Source organism: Strix uralensis, chromosome 9 (genome assembly GCF_047716275.1).
Source record: "Strix uralensis isolate ZFMK-TIS-50842 chromosome 9, bStrUra1, whole genome shotgun sequence".
Taxonomy (NCBI): domain Eukaryota; kingdom Metazoa; phylum Chordata; class Aves; order Strigiformes; family Strigidae; genus Strix; species Strix uralensis.
The window spans coordinates 9,403,085-9,418,396 of NC_133980.1; positions in this window are offsets into that span (position 1 = coordinate 9,403,085).

Below are 15,312 nucleotides of genomic sequence, written 5' to 3' on the forward strand. Positions count from 1 at the left end.
ATAGCGTGCCGGTTGTTACCTCAATTTTATGTATCGGGTAAGTGCCGTGAGTGGGCAGAGTGGGCAGCTGTCCCGCTGCGTCACTGTTAGCACTGGCTTCCACGTTGTACAGGCAGTGGTGTGTGATGGAGCAAGGTTACTGCTACTACATGGCCTGGTGCCACTCCTGCCTCTATCTGAAACAAGCGCTGGGGAGAAATTGTAACTTCCTTGGGAAAAATGAGTTCCATGTGGGCTTTTCACATACACTTGTATTGAGTTCAGCAGCAGCTAGTGGTGGAAAATGGGGCCTGTTTGTGGGAGGATACAATTCATGGTTATCCATTAATGTATCATCCACATCAACTCATTAGAACAGGAAATGGCCTTTTAGTAGATCTGTCCTGCCTTTATCCTGTGAGGTTGTGTTTGTTAGCACCATAGCTACTGTTGTTTGCACAGCCATATATTCAATTTCCTAGCAGAAGAGATTGTTTTTGATGTGTAGTTACACTGTTCTCCACACAGAAATGCCTTGAACAAAAAGACTGTCTAATATTCTGTCTAATCAAATCTTCTGTCTATTTAGACAAAGGAGGAGAAAGTGTGTCTCTCTGCTTTCCCCAGGCACCTGATTGTAGATTCCAAGAAAACTACATTTCAATGGCCAAATGCCCAAATTTTCCTGAATTTGGACCTTGGCATGGTTCTGCTGAAGTAAACACAAACTTTCCACTGACTCCATTGAAACGGAGTGCATGGATAAATGCCTCATCTGCGTAAGCATTGTTGACTTGTAAACCAACCATTACTCATTTATGAAGTAGAAGAAAGTTTTATGGAAGATTTAGAATCTCCAAGTGAACACCTGTACTGCAGTCACTATGTTTGCAGTGTAGCATAAATGTATTAGGGTTGATTCTGCAACTTCTTATTGAAAGTCTCAAAATACGGAAAGTCTACAACCCTCAGGATAACCAGCTCTGGTGCTTAATTATGCTACTATTTGAAAGTTTTTGCTATTGACCTTACTGAAATATTCATTGCTGAAATTTATGCTCTTTTTCTTTTTGCTTTAGCCAAAATTGATTGTGGAGGAGGAGGTATTCCCTTTCCCTTTGTAGCTGCTTTGTACACATTTTAAGAAAATTATTGCATTTCCCTCAATTTTCTCTTTTCTAGAGTAAGCAATCCCAGTTCCTTAAACCTTGTCACATAGGTTGGGTTTTGTAGATCTTGATCATCTTATTACTTTCCTTAGACTGGTTTACTTCAGTAATGTTTAAAGCTGGATAAGTATTCTAGTCTACTCTTGTTGAGTAGTCCAGAAAAATTTCTTCATGTGTATTACACACAGTATTTCTCTTTATCCATCCCCCCATACAGTGGTGGAACACCATGATGCTGTTGAGTCATGTTCAGGTTGTGATCTACTGTTACCTTTGGTGATATTCCTTAATCATTTACTTACCCACTGTGTTTTTTTGTGGTTGATTAGTCGTACCTAACTGTAGAATTTTGCCACTGTACTTGTTGACTTGTATCCTACTTGTTCAAAACCATTTCCCCACTTAATCTAGATGTTTTTAAATTCAGATTGCATCATTGTTTTATTCTCACAAGCTTTTTCAACTTCATGTTGCCTGCAAATTTAACAAATATGCTTTTTGTTCCTTTAGTCAAATCGTTAATCAAAAAGCTGAATTATATGCTGTTCTATGGAATGCCACTTGAGAAACCCCTCTAGTTTGACAGTGAATCATCAATAACTGTTTTCTGAGTAGAGTTAAGCAGCCATCTAACAGCGATTTTTCTAGACCATTTTCCCCCAGCTGTTTATGACAATATCAGAAAGTTCTTACTAAAAATATCTAGTCTTGTTTGCTTGTCTGTAATGCCTGTTACCCTATTGCACAGAGAAAACAGTGTGCACTGCTGGTTACTCATCTCCTTATTGTCTTCTAGATACTTAAATTGTTTGATTAATTGTTATAGTATTTCTGCTGTAATTAGAGGTAAGATTTCTGGCCTTTCTTTCCCCTATTTTTAATGCTAAGTACTATTTTTGTACCTGTTACAAGTTCTATTTAATGCTTCTGAGACTGCTTCAGTCTACACTCAGAGTATCTGAGGGTGAATTTGAACAGGTGTAGTTATTCTGAAAACAACTAACTTGCCTAGATACTTCCAAGCCTGTATTTTCCCATCACTGGTGGTGGGTCTGTTAGACTTCTGATCACAGCTTAGGTAATTTAAATCAAGTTTTTTCAGATACCAGTAATATTTTAACAGCATTTAGCTCTCTGGGGCTTCCAAAACATGTTTTAGAAGCTGCATAAATATGCAGGCATTTAGCTGCTCCAAGTTCCTGATGTCTGTGGCCAGATGGGTGCCAATATCCAAGCTGGCTTTGGTTTAAACTAGCCTTGGTATGTCTGCACTACATTGCCATTACGTCAGTGAGTGCAGTGTAAGCACATCAATTTACCTTGAATTTAAGAAAAATTACTTATATAGAATACTTGCTTACAGAGTTAATGAAAATCTGGTTTAAATGGTTTAATATTGCTAAAAATGTTTGCGTAGTACCAGTACTTAAAACATACTAGACCTCCAATGAGAGGATGATTTGCAAGGATTTTTTTCCTGATCATTTTTTCTTGAGTACAAAAATGCTTTACAGATCTCAAAGTGAAAATATTTGCTCTTTAATTAGATTTTATCCACTTGTGATTGCTGATAATATAGATGACATATTCCTCTTACCATATTAACTGCTTCACTATTTGTTGTACTTGACAAACCTTGAGAAATTATTGGATTCAGTGAAGCATCCATTTAGAGTGACTCCACAGTTACATAAGGGATTTCCTGTCAGTGAAAGGTTTAATGTCATATAAATTCTGGGTAGCCAGCATGAAAAAGATACAAGAATACTTTGTACCTCAGATCCTATTTAATACAAAAGAAAGGACTTTTACTGAATTATGAATATTCTTAATCACTGGAGAGGACTGCGATACAGAGGACTTTAAAAAGTCAAATACCTAGCTCTTATGAATTGTTTCTAAACTACTGATCTCAAAGCATTTGGGGAGTAAGTGCTGTTATCTGCATTTTGTACAGGTAGACATAGGGATTGGGAAATTTCATCACTAATTGTGGAGATTGTTATACAGCTACTGTTCAAGTTAAGACATTTTATGATCAGCAGTTCCAATAACATTCATCAGGGAGTATTCAAGGAACCGCTTAAGAATGTCTCTGGACTGTTAATGTTGTTTTTTATTAATTGATACAGCACTGGGAAGGCAAATACTGTGCCAGAATTTTAAATGGGATGGCTTAGTAATTACAGGCCTTTCAGACTGGTGCCAATCCCTGGCAAGATAATGGAAGACTGATATGGGACATTATTAGCAAAGTAATAATCAGGAATAATGTAATTTATGGCAGTTCTCATAGGTTTATGGAAAATACATCTTGTCAGACTAACTCAATAGCTTTCTTAGATATATGAGGTTTGGTCAATGAATGTTGTAGTGCTGATGTAATGGACTTTCTTAGGGCATTTGTCATGGTACCACACAACCTTTGATTAAGAAATGAGAATAATGCAAATTCAACTGGGCAACACATTAAAAGGATCTAAAACTGCTTATCTGGTAGTCTTAATATGCAAAGTGGGAATCATTATCTAATAGCATCCCTTAAGAATTGTTGGGTCATGCTCTGTTTACCATTTCATTTAATGACCAGAAAAATATTAAAAAATAATTAATGGTAAATTTATGTAGATAGAATAAAGTTTGGGACTTTGGAAATAAAGTTAGCTTATGAAGTGATCCATAAATCATATATGCTTCAGTTAAACTGAAGGTAAACCCATATACATATCTCTATATTTGGTTTTGATATATATTTTTTTCATATATATGAACAAATAATTTAGCTTACATTTGCGAGATAAATGATTCTATCCAGAGAGGTAATGACTGAAAAGTGTTTTGGAGATCATGATAGATAATTGGCTGAATGTAGGATTTTGCTGTCACACAATAGCCAAAGGCCTAAAGGTGGCCTAAAGAGAAACTTCAAACAGGAATCATGAAGTTACGCTACTTCTGTGTCAGTAGTGATGTGATAACTTCCTAAATATCTGAGCGCATGTGAATATTTAGATTCATGTATCAAAAAGGAAAAGAGTTGGTGAAGGCTTAGAGATTGGTTAATGGATTGGACATTCTGTGCAGCAAGGTACTCAAGGGCTTGAGCCTATTTAGTTTAAGCAAAGATAATTTGTCCCAGCCTGTATCTATATAAGGCACAGAGTACGATACTGGAAAACTTTTCAACATAGTTATAAAAAAGTAAAATGATGGAAAGTTGGATGTAAGGCAAGTAAGACTTTAGGTGTACATTTTTATAATAAAGGTAATAAACCGCTGAAATTGTTTTTAAAGGATCATTGTGGATTCTTTGCTTGGAGTTTTTAAAATCAAGATTCCTTGTTTTTTTTCTGAAAAAATATGTTCTGCTTCAAGTAGGAGTTGACTTAGACTGGACCTATAGTTGTGCTACAGGAACAAAAAAATGATCATTGTAATTACTGGTTTTGTAATCTCTAAACTGATTTTCTCAAGACTACATTGTTGGACACCGGCAGAAGTTAGGATAGGACCTGCTTTTAGTGATTCCCAAGCTATGGTGTTATCCTTTATACCATACAACCTCCTACTAAATAAGAGAAAGGCTGGGATTTCTTAAGTACATGTTTCTTTACACATGCACTTGTGTGTGAATCCTGCTTTCGTGCTCAGTGTGGGAGGTTAAAGGAAGCTTTTTTCCCATCTGTCCACCTTGCCCAGAAGTGGTTATACAGCTGTACAGCTGTTGTCTGAGTGCAGCAGTATTGAAAGCCTACACGTGGCCAATCTGAACCTCAGTCCCTTTCCTCTAGACAGTTGATGTCACTCCAGGAGGGCTCTTCTGGGAAGCCAGAGCTAATGTCCCACATATACCCCATATCAAATGGAGAATGTGCTTTTCTCACTGCCCTTAGAGCCATCAAACCTTTTTCATTACAGCTTTTGGCCTTCCTATACTGACCTGGCTTCCAAAGTCGTTACTTTTTTCTGCTGATTAGGAAGTTCACGTTTCAGGCAATTTTTCATAATACGTTCTCAGTTTCAACCTGTAAGATTATTTGTTATTACTGATGATTCCTTCTTTTTTTTTTTTTTTTTTTTTTTTCCTGAAACATCTGTGTGAGTTAAAAAGCTCCTGTCACACACAGATCAGGAATTGGTTGCTGATATACAGAAAATGCATACCACTGAAAAGGGAGCACATAAGGAAAGACTGTTCTGAGACATGACTTAGTGGGATCCTGAACATGTGTCTGCCCCACCAGCTCAGTAGGCCAAATCCTTATGTCTTTGCTCAGATGCCTGAATATGAGAGCTGCTCTTAAATTTTTCAGTCCAACTGGGCCAGTCCCTAAGTCATTGGTTATTCTTTATGCTTGATGTAGTGTCATGTGGAGAGTCAGCACAACAATCTCTATTTTACAGTATTTCACAGCAAAAAAGGCAACCCTGCAGAGAAGTATGTACATCACCTAGTTGATAAGAGAACGGATCCCTATTTGGTTCCAGCACAGGCTGGTGAGGGGAGCCATGATGGACACCTGCCAAGGAAAAAGCTGTAGGTTCATCTTTCCTCCAGCTCTCATAGAAATGGCTAGACATGATTAATAGCAAGGAAGTAACTTTTAAATAGTGAGACTTCTTAAATGTGGGACTCGGCATGTAAGACGAGTCTGCCTCAAACAAATTCTGCTGAATCTTTCCTTTTGGCTTTTCTGTCATTCACAAATAACCTGTGTTTCAGGTTCATGATTTAATGGTTTTGAGTGCATTCTTAACAGAGGTATTCGTTTTGACTGGAGAGAGGGGGAAAATGCATCTTATCTTTTCTTCAGTTAGTAGCAAAATAACTATCTAAAATTTTGGGATGTGTTGATGGTAACAGAGGCAAAAGTGATTGACATAGAATGAAAAATTCACTGTAGATTTTAAAGTTCTTTAAAGAATCCACATCCTGTGATCTAGAATATCAGTAGCGATCATTGGTTTAACAGGCTGAGATAGGACAAGAATAATCAATTATGTCTTATACCTTTGTGAGAAATGTCTGTTTTCACACCTGTGAAACAAGTGATTAAAGTTCATGGCTGATCTCCGAAGTCTGTCTTTTGATAAACTGATTCTTTGAAAACTGGCTTCAGTGTCAGGTAAACCCAGTTTATTTTAGGATTTCTTTCATCTCCATATGATATATAAAATATTTTTACTTCGGACCAGTTAACTAACTCTGTCCCTATTGCCCAAAACAGAATAAAAACCTCACTGGATTCAGAAGAGGTGATTTTCAAAGCAAACATGAGTGATACAGTAACACAAGCCTCACAGAAAGACACGGGATTTGCGCTCAGCGATATCTTCGTGCTTTTGCAAATCTCATCCAAAAAAATGAGCCTACTCATTACAAACAACTATATAAAAGTGATTCTGTAGTGTTGTGCAACTGAGCAAAGCATAAAAATAAAGCTTTAAAGGACATTTCAAAAAGTCTTATTCCTAACTGTTGTTACATTGCAAGTTTTCATTATTCCCTTTTTGTTCACGTTTAAGGAGAATTCTTGATTCTCTGTAATGATGTCTTTGCATAATTTTTAAAAAGAAACACTTCCTCATTTTGTTAGGGAATGTATCTAGTCATGTAAACACAGGACTTAGACCAAGATTTTATATCATCTAATCTTGTCCTAGCACTGTTTCTCTTTAAAATTATCACTAACACAGTCTCCCTAGTTCTGTTTCCTCAGTTGTAAACTGGGACAGAGGTGTGTGCATGTAATTAGGTGCACATGTGCCAGGGCCAGTAGAGAGTGATAAAGGCTGCTACTAATGATTCATCTTAATGGGGGATTTCAGATTCAGAATGTAGCAAGAGCAGATGTGATTAGAAAAAAAAAAGCAATGGGTAACAGTCAGACATAAAACCACAGAGGTATAAATACAAACAAATCATTGTGTTACACTTTTATCATGATAGACAACCTTTCACTACTACAGTACATACACAGCAATAAAAGATGCAGAATCCTGAGGCAGATCCTCAGCAGGGATAAATTCTCATACCTCCATGACAACAGAGTTGTGATAATTTATACCTGACAAGTCCTGCTCTTTACTGAACAACTCCACCTCTTTTGAGGTGAAATTCATGTTTTTGCAGAGGGGTATTTACCTCCTCTGTTGTAGGCTTAGTAAGTAAATCCTACATGAAGGGCTTAGAAGGCAAATAGGTCTTGTGCTGCTTTGCTGCATTGGAGTATTTCACCTGCTGTGTTGTGGCAATGTTAAGATGAATGATTTGGCCTCCAAAGAGTTCCTAATAGGAAAGACTTTTCTAACTAATGTGAAAGTCAGCTGGAGTCCCTTGAGATGCTATGATTAAGATACAGCACATGCTGAAACTTTTCTCCAGAAAGTGCCAGTGATTAAGATACCATGTATAGTAGACATATGCATGTGCTTAGATATGAGGTAGAATACAGGTAGCATGTGAGGTCCCTGTTTCATGAGACAAGGAGGAAGATGCAGTACGTGCTGGGAGATTTAGTTAGAGAAGTTCATGGCAAAATAATTAACTTGGAAAGTGCTTGGCTGATGAGGAGCAAAAATGTTGCTGACGTTTGGAAGCTGGAGGGCATGTAGAGAATTTGTACTTTGGCAAAAAATCTACTTGATAGGTCCAAGGAGGAGGCAACAGCTTGATTTTTTTAAGGCATTCCTCTTTACTCACTTGATTTGGATTATTGCATACCATCCTGCTTTGCTCTGTAACCAAACGCATAGATGAGAAGACACGTTGGAGAAAAGTTTGGGTCCTATCCTCTCCGTACCTTGGAAGCTCTCAAAACTCTTGTCCTTCTCTGAAGTGTGGAGTGATTTCCAACTGAATCTGCGTTATTGCTCATCTGCTGTTTCCATTTGCTAGGGAAACCTTGCTTAGTTGCATCTGCTCCTTGTGACACACAGGGTGTCTCTTTCTGATGTGCTGTAAATCCTTCCAACAGCTGATTCTGGGATGCTGATGTTCTAGTCTGGGTGCCTCTTCATAAATCAAAGCAAGCAAATTGCTGCTTAAGAACTGTTTATGCAAACTTTGGTTCAAAAACTGAGTGGTGTTTCTGTTAAGGATTCAGAAAATGCACTTAGACTGTAATATTGAAGACTTTGCTTCAGTGATGGATAAAGAGACTTTAATATGTACAATTAAAGCTTTGCAATTCTTTTCATGGTAACAGATTTTGCTATCACCCTAGAAGAGCTGTGAAGTGAGTTAATAGTGATCAAAATATCTGCTGTACCTGGATCTCAGTTTTCTTACATTACTGGCATGTTAGCTCTGCTGTCTTGTCTAAATTCCAATTTAAACAATTCCGTCCTGCCCACCTTATTTCTGGCTCCTTTCTATGCACTCAGCACTTCCATTGGCTCCCCTACTTATCCTTTATTTTTGCTCTAACTCTTGAGCAGTTATTGTGAGCTGTCAAGCTATGAAGCTGTAGTCGTGATTCCTATGTATAATCTATAAGTTAATTTTCAAAGCACTTTCTTAGGACAAAATGCAACATACGAGTTACTCAGTACAGCTGTGTAATTTCAGATGTAAATATGAAGAACTAAGGCCAGCTAAGCCAGCTGTTTTTGGGAGCTATATTGGCGCCATGCATTCAGTATGCTTTTATGTGTTTCAATTGCAGTAAATAAAATGTGTTCAGACTTTAAAAAAAAAATTACAGTTTAAAAACACCTGTAATCTCTCCAAAGTGTGAACTACAGTTCTGCAGAGGTCTCACTCTTCAGCTAATTAGTATAGCAACAATTCTTTCAATTTCTGTAACATTTTTCACCTAAGCACTGCAAAACATTTTCTAAGTTTTAATGAACTTAGCCTTGAAATATCATGATAATATGGGTTATCATCATCATCATTTGACAGAGGAATGTACCGAATCTCAAAGTTAAATGACTCGGAGAGGAAACTTTGAAGTACTGACAACTCCAACTTTGAAGTCATCTTCTCTCTGAAATGTAAGATCATTTGTCATTTAAGTAAAACAATGTTCTCAAAATATGATTTGCAATTTTTGAAGGGAGTCAGAAGAGTTTTTATATTAGCCCAGAAATACCTAAACATCTTAGGTATGGCTGATGCCCAGTTTCTTCAGGTGAAGAAGTGAGTAATCACTTCCTGCAATCAGTAATTACAACCAATTCTGACTTGGCCGCCCTGTAGGAACTGAGCTCTTACTAGAAATAAAAGATGATTATCTGTTTCCTGGTTACTGTGAACACATGAGCAGAGATAGGTTAAATCCAGATTGTTACCTCCCAAGGCCTTTTTTTTCCTTTTTTTTTTTTTGTACTTAGATTAGTATAATGGGTTCCTGATCTATAACTAAGTCTCCTAAGCTAGAGAGAAATGTTTCTGGTTTTGTCATGCCTACAAATACAAAGCCTAAGGACTGGCAGAAGAAATACAGAATCACAGAGTCACGGAATCACAGAATCACCTAGGTTGGAAAAGACCTTGAAGATCATCTAGTCCAACCATTAACCTAACACTGACTGTTCTCAACTACACCATATCTCTAAGCGCTTATACACCTAATACACCTTACGTCAAACCAAAGTTACTTGTCTCGGTTTAATCAAGAACCTAACAGATGATTAACAGACCTGAATTTAGCTTCAGGTTCAATTGCATTTATTCCTCCACCAGCTTGTATTTCCCTCACCATTTTAAATCTTAGCTGCAAAGTGAAGAATAGAATTGAGAAGGGACTATATCCTGTACTTTCTGTATTTCCAGAACAGGACTTTTCCTCCAACCTTGCTGTGCAGCCTTGGACTTCCTCCGTAGCCAAGACACTATCGCAAAGTTAATTTCTTCTCATAGCTGAACTCCTCTTTCTTTTTTTGTCCATATTTCAGCTTTATTCATTGTACTAGCATGCTGCAAAAAATTCACATCTTCAAGTGATTCTGCTACAGGGTGCCACAATGCACTGCTGCAGTTACAAAGCAAAGCTGACACTGAGATACATATGGTCTTTGTTGGAGAATAATAGGGCAAATACAATAATGTAGTTATGTAAGTCAGTGTTGTGGCCTCATGTAGTCCTGTGCAACTTAACAACTGATATGAAGTGATCATGAGGATCATGACTGGCTGTTTTGGAAAGATTAATTCTTTCTTTAGAAAGAAAGAAGGGCACAATTGCATGATATCTGGAAATAAATGGTTTATAGAGGGAGACTGGGAACTTCCCTTTCCCTCATGCTAGTAGCACTTGCATGCTTTATAAACTAGAAACTCCCCTCTCTCAGAAGGCCCATTATGTGCCCAAATTTGTTCATAACTTGTATTAGCTTTAACGTTAACTGCTATGTCAGACCTGAAGAAAGGTTTGCATACCTGAAAGCCCCTCTAGGTTTTACAGCTATTCTAGTTGGTCTGATAAAAAAGCTAGCTCTGCTCATCGTGGCTGTAACAGTATTTAACATGAATCACTTTGTTTGTCTGTTTTAATGTTGAGAACTTCAAGCACATTATATTTCTCAGCAGTGTAACTCCTCTGAGAAGTTACAAAATTCAAGGTTATTGAAAACCTGAAATACTTAGACAAAGAACAAGGCCATTTAGAAACCTGGTAATGGTTTTCATTTCTCTTGTCACAGGATGAACATCAACTAATGTAAAAAGAATGATGAAAAACCAAAGTTTGATTCTGCATCTTAGTGACTTTTTCAGGCATTTCATTGGCATATCAGAGAATAGCAAAAAAAGCTATTGAATGGAATTTAATGAGATGTCTCTGGCACTCAGACATGGATTGAATGAACAGGTTACATTTATAGATCTATAAGTTGTATTTATAGACCTATAATTCCTTTAAACCAGATATCCAGTGTGTGCTGGTGAATTTCAGGAGGAGCAAAAGAAATTAGACATCATGCTCTGCAATACAGCTTTGTGTCGTAGTGTCTTTTCAAATTCTTCATCTATTCAGATTTCAGTGAACAGCTATAAGGACAGATCAGCATCTAAACACACGTTACAGGTGTGTACCAAATTGTGAGGTAAACATCAGCTCCACTGTGCTGAAATAATGGAATGGAAATCATGGAAAGGAAATGGATTGGGGCTTTGCAGTAACAATGAGGCCTCAGTGTTGTCTTGGGCTTATCTGGCCAGCAGTCAACTGGGATGGTCTGATAGCGTTTCTACTGGTCATTCTGTGATGTAACATTCAAGAAGGTTTCAAAGCAGAAGAGTCCACATCCTTTTGGTCATAAGCTTTCTGGTCAGGGACCTGGAACATTTGCTGTTTTGTGAAGAATGAGGAACACGTGGCACTTTGTAAATAATAAATGATAAAAATAAAACATGAGTAACCATGCTGTAAAAAGAGAACAGGAAATGCATGGAGAAATGTCAGCTGTAGGACCAGGATTACCTAATGAGCTGTAATTCATTATTTGTCATTCAGTTTTAGAGTTTTAACTGCTAAAGGAAGGGCTGCTACAAAATTAGTTTAAAAAAAAAAAGGGAGGGGGTACAAACACTTAAGTAGGATTTGTCAAAAACCAGAAACAATTAGAGAGAAGGGAATGAGAAAAATACAAAACCTGACAAAGTACAGTTTGAAGAAAAGAACAAAGTTTGAGTTCTGTCTACTTACTATCATAAAATTAATGAATTTGTGAGATGTGAAAGTACATATGCTCTGTGATGATGTTATGCATAGTACTGAGTGTCACTATCATAAAACTTTTGTTCTTTTTACTGTTGAAATGCATTTCACTGATTCAGTGCATTTACTAAACATTTTTCCACAGAGTAAAAAGTTGTTTTGAGCTGTTAATGAAAATTCCCATCATGATTTTAGTTTGGTGATCCAAGGGTGACATGGGGACAAGAAAGAGATGTAAATATGTTTAGTTCAAATGTTTTTTTATAAATCTTATTTGTAATTTTGTTTTCTATCATTTTACAAACTAAGAAATGAACTTTACAAAATATTCTCTGACAGGTCAGTCTTACGTGACAGCAGAATCATGAGACATTTGTAGATGCTAAAAAGATGTATTCAGAATGAAGTCATACAAGTCAGGAATTTTAATTCAAAAAAGTCTTATTTCAAAAATAAAACCATTTTTGTGTTCTGAGCATTTTTTCTTTTTTCTTCACAAAGACCAAAGTTCCCTGTGGAACTGGCATCTTTTATTGCAACTTCAAAATGAAATTCAGAGATGCCTATCCTGTAAATATTTCATGTAACCTAAGGATGGACCTGATCCTGCCCTTGTATACCAAATACACTACTTACTTCTTTGAGTAGTCACATTAACCACTTTGTTCTCCCCCTGCTACTGTATAACACTGTAGGTAATAAATATTTTCAGGATCCATATTATAATACTGTCATGAGAAAAATAATCTCTTCACTATAGCAAATTCAGCTTGTTCTTCCAAGTCCAGCTCTGAGTTCCAGCCTATGAGTGGTCTCAGGGAGCACAGAGCTGCAGAGACACCACTGTGGTTGGCTTTCATGTGTCACTCCTGTGTCTCCACTCTTTATTTCTCTGTATTTTAGCAAAATAAGACACCAGCTCTTAACAGTATGAATTTGGCTGCCTACTTTGTCAGTAACATCTAATCTATCTGTTTTCATTATCTCAAGCAATCTCCACATGCATCCTTTTATTTATAATTTTCTGCACCAGAAAGAAACTTTTAGCAGTGCACATTTTATTATTCTGCTACATCCAGCTGGCACTTCATATATTTATCTTCAAAGGCTGGTGACACATGAATTCCATGTATAGCAGGATGTCATCTCTGGGTGTGTATCTATATATATGTACATAAAAAGAGGAGAGAAGGGGTAAAGGAAAGAAGAGAGAGTGAGTGATTGGCACTGGAAATAATTATATTTTTTGTGACAAACTTTAGCACATTATTTATAGGCAAATCTACCCTATTAAATCTTGACGGGGGGATATGTCAGCAGCATTTCCAATAATTTTTTGGTACACAAAGTGATCCATACTGCAGATACCCCATAGCATCTGATGATTTTGAAGGCATGTAACAATGGAGTGATGCTGTTTTTCCTGTACAAGTTCCCTGTGCAAGTTTTAGAACAATAGCTTTAAGAATATTGCTAGCAAATTCACTGTATTTCTTTCCTCATACAAGACCATACTAATGATAGAGAACAGCTTTGTTCCATGAAAAGTACTTCCAGGTAATGGCTTTACTCATAGTGACAGGCAGTTGCAATGATCCAGAAATAATTTTCAGCAGTGTAAAATTTTTTGCAACAATTAGCAGGAGTCTGCAGAACTCTTCGCTGAGGGTTAGAAGAAAAAGTAGAGCTGACTAATGGAGCAATGCGTAAGAAGTAATAACAAGGTCATCTACATATAGAGAACTAGGAAAGGGTGTTCGACATTCTTTTAGCAGAGCAGCATTTTAGAGAGGAGTCAGATATTTTTCCATCAGATCATCTCTAATATTCCAGAGCAAAAGTTTTCTTTTCTTGCTGCCTTTGAAAAATTCGATTATGGGAGACACGTAGAGATGTCACTGTCTTCCACCTGAAGTTGGGAACATGTGCAAGACCCTTGGCAGCTGCTGCCATCTGACAGGAGGGTGCTTGAGTACAGTTTTCTTCAGTATGTGATGGCTACTGTTAGAGATGAGCAGTGTCATACAGTGAAATGGGCCTGTAAAGGGATGTGATTGATTTGCAGATGGGTCCTCACAAACTGTTTTTCCTGTTTTATCTTAACCATATAACACAGAGCCAGGATACTGCTCTTCTCACTGTTGGGAAAGCTGGCAGGAGAAGCCCTAAAAGTTTAAATAGAACGTCGCTTTGGACTGTTGGAAAGTTGCAGGGAGCTGTCTGGATGTGCTGGGGAATCGTAGAAGGCTTCATTAGCAAGAAGCACTATGACAGCCATTTCAGTCATAGGCAAGCTTGCTCTTTATACCTTACAGCCCCAGAGCTGATACCTAAAATAGCTGTTTGCATATTCCAGGCAGAAAGTACATTTGAATTGGGTGATGAGGTGAGGGGCTGTCTTGTTTGTCTGTTTCTCTGATTTTGTGCTGCAGAGGGCTGAGTTCGGGTAGGCACATGGCTATAGCTCAGTGGCCCAGTCCCCAGCTTGCCATGGTAGGGTCATAATTGGCCTGCTAAGGAAAGGACTAAAAATTAGGGGGAAAAAACAGATTAAATCAAAATGGTAAGTGGCTTTGGTACAGTTCTAGCCAAAAGACAAAAAATTAATTATGTGGAAGCTTACTGGAGTTCTTACATTACTCTCTTTCTTACAGCGCAGGAGCACAGAAATCAGATATGAAGTAGATGTTAAATTAGTGAAGATAAAAGCCAATAGTTTTAGTTGATCTAATTTTCTATTGCATAGTACAGCAAATCTTTCTTTTGGGTACTTCTTTTGAAGGTGAACAGGGGAAGTGGAATGAGATGTCGCCTCAAGGTTTCTGAAATGTCAAACCTTGAAGAGTGGGTATACAGTCCTCTAAGATGTACAACGGTGTAGAGGTACTTTCTAAAAGCAAATGCCAGAAGATGTTTGTGAATGTAAAGTAAAAAGGGTTTTGTTAAGTAACTAAAAGTTAGACAATTGTTCAAACTAAAGCAGACTAAAATTGCAGAAGAGTGAATGTAATTAATGGGAAGATCCTGCTCTGTGATATAAGTAAAAAACAAATCTAAGCGCTATACCTTTTTTTCCAAGCAAATAGAACAATGAGAGATAAAAGAAGAGTTCAACCATGAAAGCTAGGAAAAAGTCATGAACCAGAGTGAAAAACAGGATCATGTAAGGAAACACGAGAGAGCACAGCTGAAAAGTGATCATAAGTAAATAGAGCTAATAGTATAATGGCTCTGAACGAAACAAGATCTGGAAAGAGACTAAGTCTGGATCACATCAGTGTGAAAATTCCAGTAGGTTTCGTAGTCCTTTGCTCTGTGAAGGATGTGAATAACATAATAACAAAGATGTTACTTTAAATTATTAAGTTCCTAAATGCAAGTTTGTTTTCTAATCTACCTCAGTGTTTACTTGTTTCTGCAGAAGCACCCAAGTTCAAACCATCCTATGTCATAAGCAAGACATTCAAGCAAGTGCAAATGTTATTGTTATCAATATTAAT